Genomic DNA, 9859 nt, shown 5'->3' on the forward strand with positions numbered 1-9859 from the left:
AGCCGGTCGCCGACTGCGGGGGTTGGGGGGGGGGACAAGTCTCAGGCCCAGGGCTAAGGCTTGGGGCAAATATGGGAGCTTTCAGCCCAGCGGCGATGTGAGCCGCTCCTAAATTGGAGTTGGTGCCCGGAGTGACGGGAGAGACCCCGGGTGGGCCCATTTGGGAGAAAATGCTGGCGTCGAGGCAACGTTTGCCCTTCCCCCGCTCTCTTCCCTGGGGCAGGTTGGATGCCCTCCACCTTCTCCCTCCAGATTTTGCATTTCACTTGGGTTTTGGGACCAAATTCATATTTTACGCCATTTTGCTCCGCTTTACGTACGAGGGATTGTTGGTCTCGTGTTGGGCAGTGATAACAGAAGGACCGAACCTCCTTGACCTCATATTCCCTTTTCTTTTTCTCGTGGGAAGGGCTGGTTGTCCTACCTGGATAGCTTGTTCTTGATACATTTCTCGTTTTTCCTCTTACCCCAGGAGCAGGAATCGCTTTGAACTCCGTGTGGTGAATTTTTGACAGAAAGTGAGAAGGAAAACACCCTCATTGTGAGTCCTTTGCCCCCGATTTGTTGCTCTTAGAGGAAGTTGTCAGGTTGTAGGTGTTCAGACCTGGATCTTGTCTGTCCAGGTGTTTTGAGGGGGAGGAGCTTTCCCTTGGCGGCAGCTGCCTGGGTAATAATTGGGAGTGGGTGCTGCTGTTGCACCGCTGCAGACACTGCTTCTGCTGCTGCAACACAAACCTCAGGTCCTGCAGCTAGCTGCTCACATTACCCAGAGGTGGGTTGGTGGGAAGGAGGGCATATTTCTTGCGCCCTCTAGAGTTCCACAATGGGAACTGAAGTTATTTCGTTTTGGTATGCAAGAAACCATCCTTTACATTTTTTCTACCTTTACAATGGTAATTCATCGAAGGGATCGGAAAAATAGGAAGAACCATTTAACTTTTTGTTTGTGTCTGATTTAAAACTCATGCTTTTACTCTTAGGGTTCATGAGTTGGTAGGTCTCTTTCATGTCTTTGATTAGGCCTAAGTCCACTCCTTTAGTACTCCTAGTTCAGCAACTAGTATGCTGATCACACCAGCCCATTGCTCTCTGAGTTCCCCATCTTCTGTGCTCAGTAGTCTTCACTTGAGTCATTCCTTTTTTTTTTAATAAATGATTTAAAAATTTTAAAATAGAGAGAGAGAGAGAGAAACATCGATTTGGTGTTCCACTTATTTATGCATTCATTGGTTGATTCTTATATACTATGACTGGGGGTTTAACCAACAGCTACCTGGCCAGGGCTTCACTTGAGTAATTCTTAAATATGTTAACTGAGTTACGTTTAGTGCTTGTAATTTGCTGATTTTAAGTCGGTCTGGGAATGTTCTAGATAATAAGATAAACATAACCAGTCAAAACCTCCCTCATTTGAAGTTAGTTACAAAATATTAGTGAAGTTAGCATTCTGGACACATTATATCTCTTGAGCCCATTGATAGTTGATATCATAACTTGAAGATCTCTGTCAGAGGTGAGTCATAAGTTTAGCTTATACTTAAGTAGAGGCACAGATGGGGTCCCTCAGCCTGGCCTGCGCCCTCTCGAAATCTGTGATCCCTCGGGGATGTCAGACTGCCAGTTATGAGATTGGGCGAAACTGGCAGTCCAGCATCCCCCAAGGGATGTAGCAGTGCCAAAGCAGCAGGCAGCGGGAGAGGCTCCCATGGCCACAGCTGCACTCGCCAGCCATGACCTGGCTTCTGGCTGAGCAACACTCCCGCTATGTAAGCACACTGACCACCAGGGGGCAGATCCTGTGTTGAGCATCTGCCCCCTGGTGGTCATTGGGTGTCATAGCGACTGATCAACCAGTCACAACGGTCCTAAGGGTCGCTTAGGCTTTTATATATAGAAATTATTAAGTCGCAAATGGGTCAAAAGACAGTTCATTGATGACAAATATTTGCTGAATACTGATTGTTAAAGATGATGTGAGGATGATAGCTTATATTAAATAGGTATAATTTAGGTGCAGTGCAGGACACTTTCATGTATTATTTCACTTAATCTTAGCAGGTAGGCTGGGGGTAATTAAAATAGTATGTATTGGCCTAGTTGGTTTGGCTCACTGGATAGAGCGTCGACCTGTGGACTGAAGGGTCATGGGTTCGATTCCGGTGAAGGGCACATGCCCGGGTTGTGGGCTTGATTTCCAGTAGGGGGCGTGCAGGAGGCAGCCGATCAATGATTCTCTCTCATCGATGTTTCTGTCTCTCTCCCTCTTCCTTCCTCTCTGAAATCAATAAAAATATATTAAAAACAAACAACAACAAAAAACTCCTCTTTAAAGAAAAATAGTATGTATTGAGCCCCTATTGTGTACCAGCACAATTGTAAGCTAAATTTTAAAAAAAGTTTATTTAGAAACTTTCAAATTTATGATTAAGAGTAGTATATTGAATTTCTGTGTACCTATCATTTACATTTTGTAGTTTCCACACATGTCCAAACTAATTTTTAACATGTATTAAGTAATTTAGTCTTCATGAAAACCCATTGATATAGGTACTATTTGTTTTTCTAATTTGTAGAGGAAGAAAAATAATGCCAAAATGTCATTCTTGTTTTGCTTAATAATTTAACTCCGAATTAAAAAGTATTTTAAAACACCAGTTAATGGAGTTTTAATATGCCAGTCAATAAGATACAGAGCCGAAACCGGTTTGGCTCAGTGGATAGAGCGTTGGCCTGCGGACTAAAAGGTCCCAGGTTCGATTCCGGTCAAGGGCATGTACCTGGGTTGCGGGCACATCCCCAGTAGGAGGTGTGCAGGAGGCAGCTGATCGATGTTTCTCTCTCATCGATGTTTCTAACTCTCTATCTCTCTCCCTTCCTCTCTGTAAAAAATCAATTAAAATACATAAAAAAAAAAATAAGATACAGAGAACCTGACAATTTTTAATTGACTTTGCTTAAATAAGTTCTTTATTATACTTAACATTTATTGGGCACTTACTGTTACGTGCTATTAGATGTACTTACAAAGTATCTTTACAGTTAAAATATTTTGCATAATTATGGCATCTTAGAGCATTCTTTTATTTTTTATTTATTTTTTAAAATTTCTTAAAAAATGGAGTTTTAGAGAGATAGGAAGGGAAAAAAACATTCATGTGAGAGAGTAACATTGATTGGTTGCCTTCTGCATACCCATTGACCGGGGATCGAACCCACAACCTTTGTATGTACCCTGACTGGGAATCAAACCTGTGAACGAAGTTCAACCAATTGGGACACTCTGACCAGGGCTAGTGCATTCTTTTTTTAAAAAATATATTGGTTTTTTACAGAGAGGAAGGGAGAGGGATAGAGAGTTAGAAACATCGATGAGAGAGAAACATTGATCAGCTGCCTCCTGCACACTCCCCACGGGGGATGTGCCCACAACCAAGGTACATGCCCTTGACCGGAATCGAACCTGGGACCCTTGAGTCCGCAGGCCAATGCTCTATCCACTGAGCCAAACCGGTTAGGGCAGTGCATTCTTAATAGTATGAATCACCCTCCCCTCCCACCTGTCCTTTTAACCAATTGGAGGAAATGTACAGCATGGTCCCTATTTTTCCATGTTCTAATATTTAATTTCATGGGCTAGACTTTATACCTCATTTGATGAGACAGTCCTGTATCACTCAGATGTCACATAGGTGCTGACCTATGGATGTTTCAAATTTTTCATGGATATGGAGCTTGATATAACATCTTGTACAATTGTTTATAGTCTTTTTTTTTTTTTTAAATCCTCACCTGAGTATATGCTTTTATTGATTTTAGAGAGGGGAAGGGGGAGAGAGAGAGAGAGAGAGAGAGAGAGAGAGAGAGAGAGAAACATCAATGTGAGGGAGAAACATCAATCACATCAATTGGCCGCCTCCTGTTTGTGCCCTGACCTGCAACCTTGATGTATTGGGTCGACATTCCAAGCAACTGGCCAGAGCCCTAGAATAAATTTTTTTTTTTTTAGAATAAATTTTTGTATACCATTGAAAAATATTATTTAGAGTTAAAAGATGTGTGTATAGGGGTTTGCAAAATCACTTGATCACATGACTAGTTTGGGATTTGTTCTAACATTGAAAATTAAAAGTAATAAAATTTAAGGAAAATTCATGGTCTTTAATTTGGAAGAGGGTATACTGTTGGGGATTTTATTTTTACTGATTTGATCAATGTCCTGTAAGTATTATTATTCACTATTTTAAGAAATAATTTAAGAGTAAACTTTGGATATTAGAATAAATAGATAATGAATATGTAATAGATCTGGTTTTAACAAAATTAGTATATTTCATTGTTATGTGTTATCTTGTTTTGTTATCCTTCTTGAAGAGTTATCAGATTATAGTTAGAGAATTTCAGCTATTTTTTTAAATATCAATAGGCTGCCAAGGATCAGGTTTCTCTTTGCTAGAGGTTCTAGATTTTTTTCCCTTCTCAGTATATATAGTTCCTAGTGAATTTGAAGTTAATTTTGTGAATTTAAAGTTTAAAAATATACACCTAAAATAATTACATATTGTTGTATGTCAGTTAAATCTTTAATAAGCAATGTGTAAAATATTTTATCCTTAAATTATTAAATATTTTAGTATGATTCTGTTATTAAAAATTAATGTTAAATTGTAATTTTAAGACACTTTTACTAGGTATAGAATTGTTGCAATATCAAATTAAAGAAATTATGAAAGGTCTATCGTAATTCTTGCAGTAAACTTATTTCTTTCTAACCATTTAGATTGAATAGGAAAAATACTTAAGTGCCTATTTTCAGTAAAATGGTTATCACATAGTTAGAGGTTACAGATAGAATTTATAAAATGTGACTAGCCTGGCCAGTGTTGCTCAGTGGTTGAGTGTTGACCTATGAACCAGGAGGGCACAGTTCGATTCCTAGTCAAGGCATATACCCGGGTTGTGGGCTTGGTCCTCAGTGTGGGGTGTGCAGGAGGCAGCTGATCAATGATTCTCTCTCATTATTGATGTTTCTAGCTCTCTCTCCTCCTCCCTTCCTCTTTGAAATAAAGGAAAATATATTTTAAAAAATTAAAAAATAAAATGTGACTAATTCAAGGAGACAAATTATTCAGGTTTTTGCTTTGCTTTGTTTTTACGTTATAGCAATGCCATGTGTATATTACTTTTGTTATAGTAACCTACATTCCTTGTATGGATTTATTTTTGTATGAATTTGGAACTGAAATTATGGTTTTCTAACTAAAAATATTAAAGAAACTTTTCTTGTAATGCTGGAACAGTTTTATAATAATTCATATCAAAAAGGCACATTTTTTACATCTTTTGCCTAGGAAGAGTGTTTCTTGGATTATTGAGTTGGACTAAATAATTCAGGCTAATCAGGGCAGTGTAGAAGTCATTTATTTAACAAATTACGTATTACAACATGTACTGTATATCATGCATACAAAAAAGATGTTTTCTGTTAACAGTTGGCTAGCAATTTCTTTGCCGCTATGCTCAGACGAGCATTACATGTTGACTTTGAATGGTACACTCCAGAACCCTAATTTGGAATTTGTAAGTTGTTGGTTAGGTCCAGTGTATGTCTTAGTGAATTGTGCTTTCAGTTCTATAGAATTAAGGAAATGTTAGAGTGGAAGTGAAAATTTAGATTAAATTAAACTTTTATTATATCTACTTGTTTTAGATTTATATTTGTATTTTTTTCTTTGAAGGTTGTCATATTTTATTTTAATTGTTCTAGTTTATTTTATTTCTGGCTCTAACACGTATGAGAATTCTTTTTTAAAAAATAAAATCTTTATTGTTGAGAGTACTACGGATTTCTCCCCTTGTCTCCCCCCGCTGCCTCCCTCTATCCGGTTCCCTCCCCACCCCAGGCCTTTACCACCCGACTGTCTGTGTCCTTAGGTAAGATCTTTGGTTAATCTCTTCCTGCCCCCCTCCCTCTTTCCCTCTGAGATTCGTCAAATCTGTTCCATGCTTCCATGTCTCTGATTCTATTTTATTGGACCAGTTTATTTTGTTCATTATATTTCTTTTTGTTCGTTTTGATGTTTAGATTCAGTCGTTAATAGGTATGTATTTGTTGCCATTTTATTCTCCATATTTTTGATCTCTTCTTCCCCTTCAACATTTCATGTAATACTGGTTTGGTGGGGATGAACTCCTTTAGCTTTTTCTTGTCTGTGAAGCTCCTTATCTGACCTTCATTTCAAATATATATTTTTTATTGATTTCAGAGGTGAAGGGAGAGGTAGAGATAGAAACATAAATGATGAGAATCATTGATTGCCTGCCTCCTGCACGCCCCCTACTGGGGATCGAGCCCACAACCCTGGCATGTACCCTTGATTGGAATTGAACGTGGGACCCTTCAGTCCTCAGGCCGATGCTCTAGCCACTGAGCCAAACCGACTAGGGCTGGCCCTCAATTCTAAATGAGAGCTTTGCTAGGTAGTGTAATCTTGGTTGTAGGTTCTTGCTATTCATCACCTTGAATATTTCTTGTCACTCCCTTATGGCCTGCAAAGTTTCTTTTGAGAAATCAGCTGATAGTCGTATGAGTGCTCCCTTGTAGGTAACTAATTGCTTTTCTCTTGCTGCTTTTAAGATTCTCTCTTTGTTTTTAGCCCTTGGCATTGAAATTATAATATGTCTTGGTGTGGGCTTCTTTGGTTTTCTCTTGTTTGGGACTCTCTGTGCTTCCTGGACATGTAGTCTATTTCGTTCACCAGGTAGGGGAAATTTTCTGTCATTATTTCTTCAAATAGGTTTTCAATATCTTGCTCTCTCTGTTCTTCTGGCAGCCCCATGATGTGAATGTAGGTACGCTTAAAGTTGTCCCAGAGGCTCCTTAAACTATTTGCATATTTTTGGATTCTTTTTTTTTCTTTTCTCTTCTGATTGGGTGTTTTTTGCTTCCTCAATTCCAAATCATTGATTTGATTCTCAGAATCCTCTACTCTACTGCTGAATCCTTATAAAGTATTCTTTATTTCAGTTAGTGTATGCTTAATTTCTGACTGGTTCTTTTTTCATGTCTTTGACACTCTCATTAAGATTCTTGAAAATCTCATTAAGATCTTAAGTAAACTTAAAACCATGGTTTTGAACTCTGTATCCAGTAATTTGCTTGCTTCCATTTTTTCCATTTGTGACCTGTTTCTTTGTCACAAATCACTGATGCTGCACATGCCCCATTGGGGATTGAGTCTGCAACCCGGGCTTGTGCCCTGATTGGAATCTAACCGTGACTTTGTGGTTCATAGGTCGACGCTCAACCACTGAGCCCCTCTTTCCGGGCCTGGACCTATTTTGTTTGTCAATTGATTTTGTTCATTAGCTTCCACATATGTGAGATCATTTGATATTTGTCTTTCTCTGACTGGTTTATTTTTCTTTGCATAATAATCTCCAGGTCTCTCCATGCTGTCTCAAAGGGTAAGAGATCCTTCTTTTTCACTGCTGCATAGTATTTCATTGTGTAAATGTACCACTGCTTTTTTATCCATTCATCTACTGATAGGTACTTACTTGGGCTGTTTCCAGATCTTAGCTATTGTAAATTGTGCTGCTATGAACACAGGGGTGCATATGTTTTTTCTGATTGGTATTTCGGTATTTGTAGGATATATTCCTAAAAGTGGGATCACTGGGTCAAATCGCATTTCCATTTTTAAGTTTTTGAGGGAACTCATACTGTTTTCCAAAGTTGCTGCACCAGTCTGTATTTGCAGTGGCTGTGTGCCTAAGGTTCCCTTTTCTCCACATCCTTGCCAATACTTGTTGTTTATTGATTTATTGATGATAGCCATTGTGGCAGGTGTGAAAGGATAACTCAATTGTTTTTAATTTGCATCTCTCTGATGATATTGACATTGAGCTTTTTTTCATATCTATTATCCATCCATATGTCCTCTTTGGAGAAGTGTCTATTCAGATCCTTTGCCCATTTTTAAATTGGATCATTTGTCTTCCTAGTGTTGAGTTGTATTAGTTATTTATATATTTTGGAAATTAACCCTTTGTCAGATGTATCATTGGCAAATATGTTCTCCCATACAGTGGGTTCCCTTTTTATTTTGATTATGGTTTCTTTGCGTAGAAGATTTTTAGTTTGATGTAGTCCCATTTGTTTATTTTGTCCTTTGTTTCTCTTGCCCTAGGAGATGTGTTGGTTAAAATTCTGCTATGTAAGATGTCTGAGATTTTGCTGCCTATGTTTTCTTCTAGGATTTTTATGGTTTTGCGACTTACATTTAATTTGGGAAAATTGGACAGGTACATGCAAAAAAATGAAACTAGACCACCAACTTACACCATACACAGGAATAAACTCAAAATGGATAAAAGACTTAATGTAAGTTGCGAAACTATTTTTGCCTGTTTTAACATTGTATATCCTGTTTCTTAATCAAATGAGTTTTAACACCTGCCTAGGAAGTCATTTCATTTTGTATCTCCAAATAGTTTTATGTTGCTCATCAAAGATAAGCTTCTGTTCAAGTTAATCTTTGTCTTCCATGACACAAACTCCTGACTTCTATTATTCCCTTGTTCTCTTCATTTGTATATCACCTTTTCATCCTTGATGTCCTTGCTCAGTGGTTTTTATCCAGTCTTCCTCCTAACTCGTTTTGCACTTAAAAGAAATATCACACAGTATCAGTAATAGCATCCTATGTTCTCAGTCTAATTTGCTGTACTTATTTGAGGCATAATCAAATTTTAGTAAAGTGAAATTTGGTGAGATGCCATGTAATGTGGTTTTAATGGTATTTTGGGACTTCACATGCAAAGAGGGAATTAGTGGGTCTTAATTTTGCAGCTTTTCTGCCTAAATCAGTTTTTATCACTTGAGTGTTGGTAGGGGACATAAGTTTGGAGTCAGGTTGGTGTTCAAATCTGCCTTGCCCAGGAAGGAACTTTTGGTGTGATGAATATCTTCTAAAACTAGATTGTGATGATAACTGCATAAGTAGTATATAAATTTCTTAAAACTTACCAAAGTTTTCACATAAAATAAGTAAATTTTATTGTATGCAAATTATCTCATCTATCTATCTATCTATCTATCTATCTATCTATCTATCTATCTAAAAGCCTAAGTGACTGGCCGACTGGCTGGTAGCTATGATGTGCACTGACCACCAAGGGGCAGACGCTCAATGCAGGAGTGGGACCCACAGGCATGGAAACATGAAACAGACTGATGAATCTCAGAGGGAAGGGGGGAGGGCGGGAAGAGATTAACCGAAGATCTTATATGCATACTAGGGTTCCAGTGCACGGATTCACCCTGGTACATGGATTTCTGCACCAGTTTTGGCCCAGTCCCCTCGGCCTGGCCTGCGGGGATTGGGCCAAAACTGGTTCTCTGACATTCCCTGAGGGGTCCCGGATCGCGAGAGGGTGCAGGCGGAGGGACCCCAGATTTGTGCACTGGGCCTCTAAGTGCCTCAATAAAACTTTTGCTCTACTATTTACCAGTTGGTAATCTCTGATGAGTCATTTAACCTCTGAGTCTTATTTTTTTCATTTGACATAAGACTATAGTAATGCCTGCTTTCCTAAACTTGCATATGAGATTACGATTGACAATAATATAGGCTATGTGACTGCCCAATAGTAGGTGCTCAGTTAACAACAGCTACAGTTATCTGTACAGACTAAACGTGAATTAGTTGCTACCACTGGTACAGTAAACTCACTGAATGCTCATGTGATAGTAAAGAGAAGGATTCTATCTTCTTCTTGACCAGCTCCCCACTGCTGGCTCCTATATATATACTTTTTAAATAAGTCTTTATTGTTCAGATTATTACAGATGTTCCTC

At 38.5% G+C, this 9859-nt stretch overlaps 1 protein-coding gene across 6 annotated transcripts in view; it reads left to right on the forward strand.

Moving 5' to 3' along the window:
- The first annotated feature begins 48 nt into the window (after window positions 1-48).
- Window positions 49-9859, forward strand: part of ZMYM2 (zinc finger, MYM-type 2) — a 163356-nt gene continuing 153545 nt past the window's right edge. For 2 of the 6 annotated variants that reach the window (XR_001359367.1, XM_005880023.2), the window contains exon 1: window positions 78-541. The gene's annotated coding sequence lies outside the window, so the exon portion shown is untranslated. Of the gene's footprint in view, window positions 542-9859 lie in introns of all 6 variants that reach the window. The other 4 variants (XM_005880025.2, XM_005880026.2, XM_014528142.1 and 1 more) reach the window with 3 other exon arrangements.

This window comes from Myotis brandtii, unplaced genomic scaffold (genome assembly GCF_000412655.1).
Source record: "Myotis brandtii unplaced genomic scaffold, ASM41265v1 scaffold62, whole genome shotgun sequence".
NCBI classification, from domain to species: domain Eukaryota; kingdom Metazoa; phylum Chordata; class Mammalia; order Chiroptera; family Vespertilionidae; genus Myotis; species Myotis brandtii.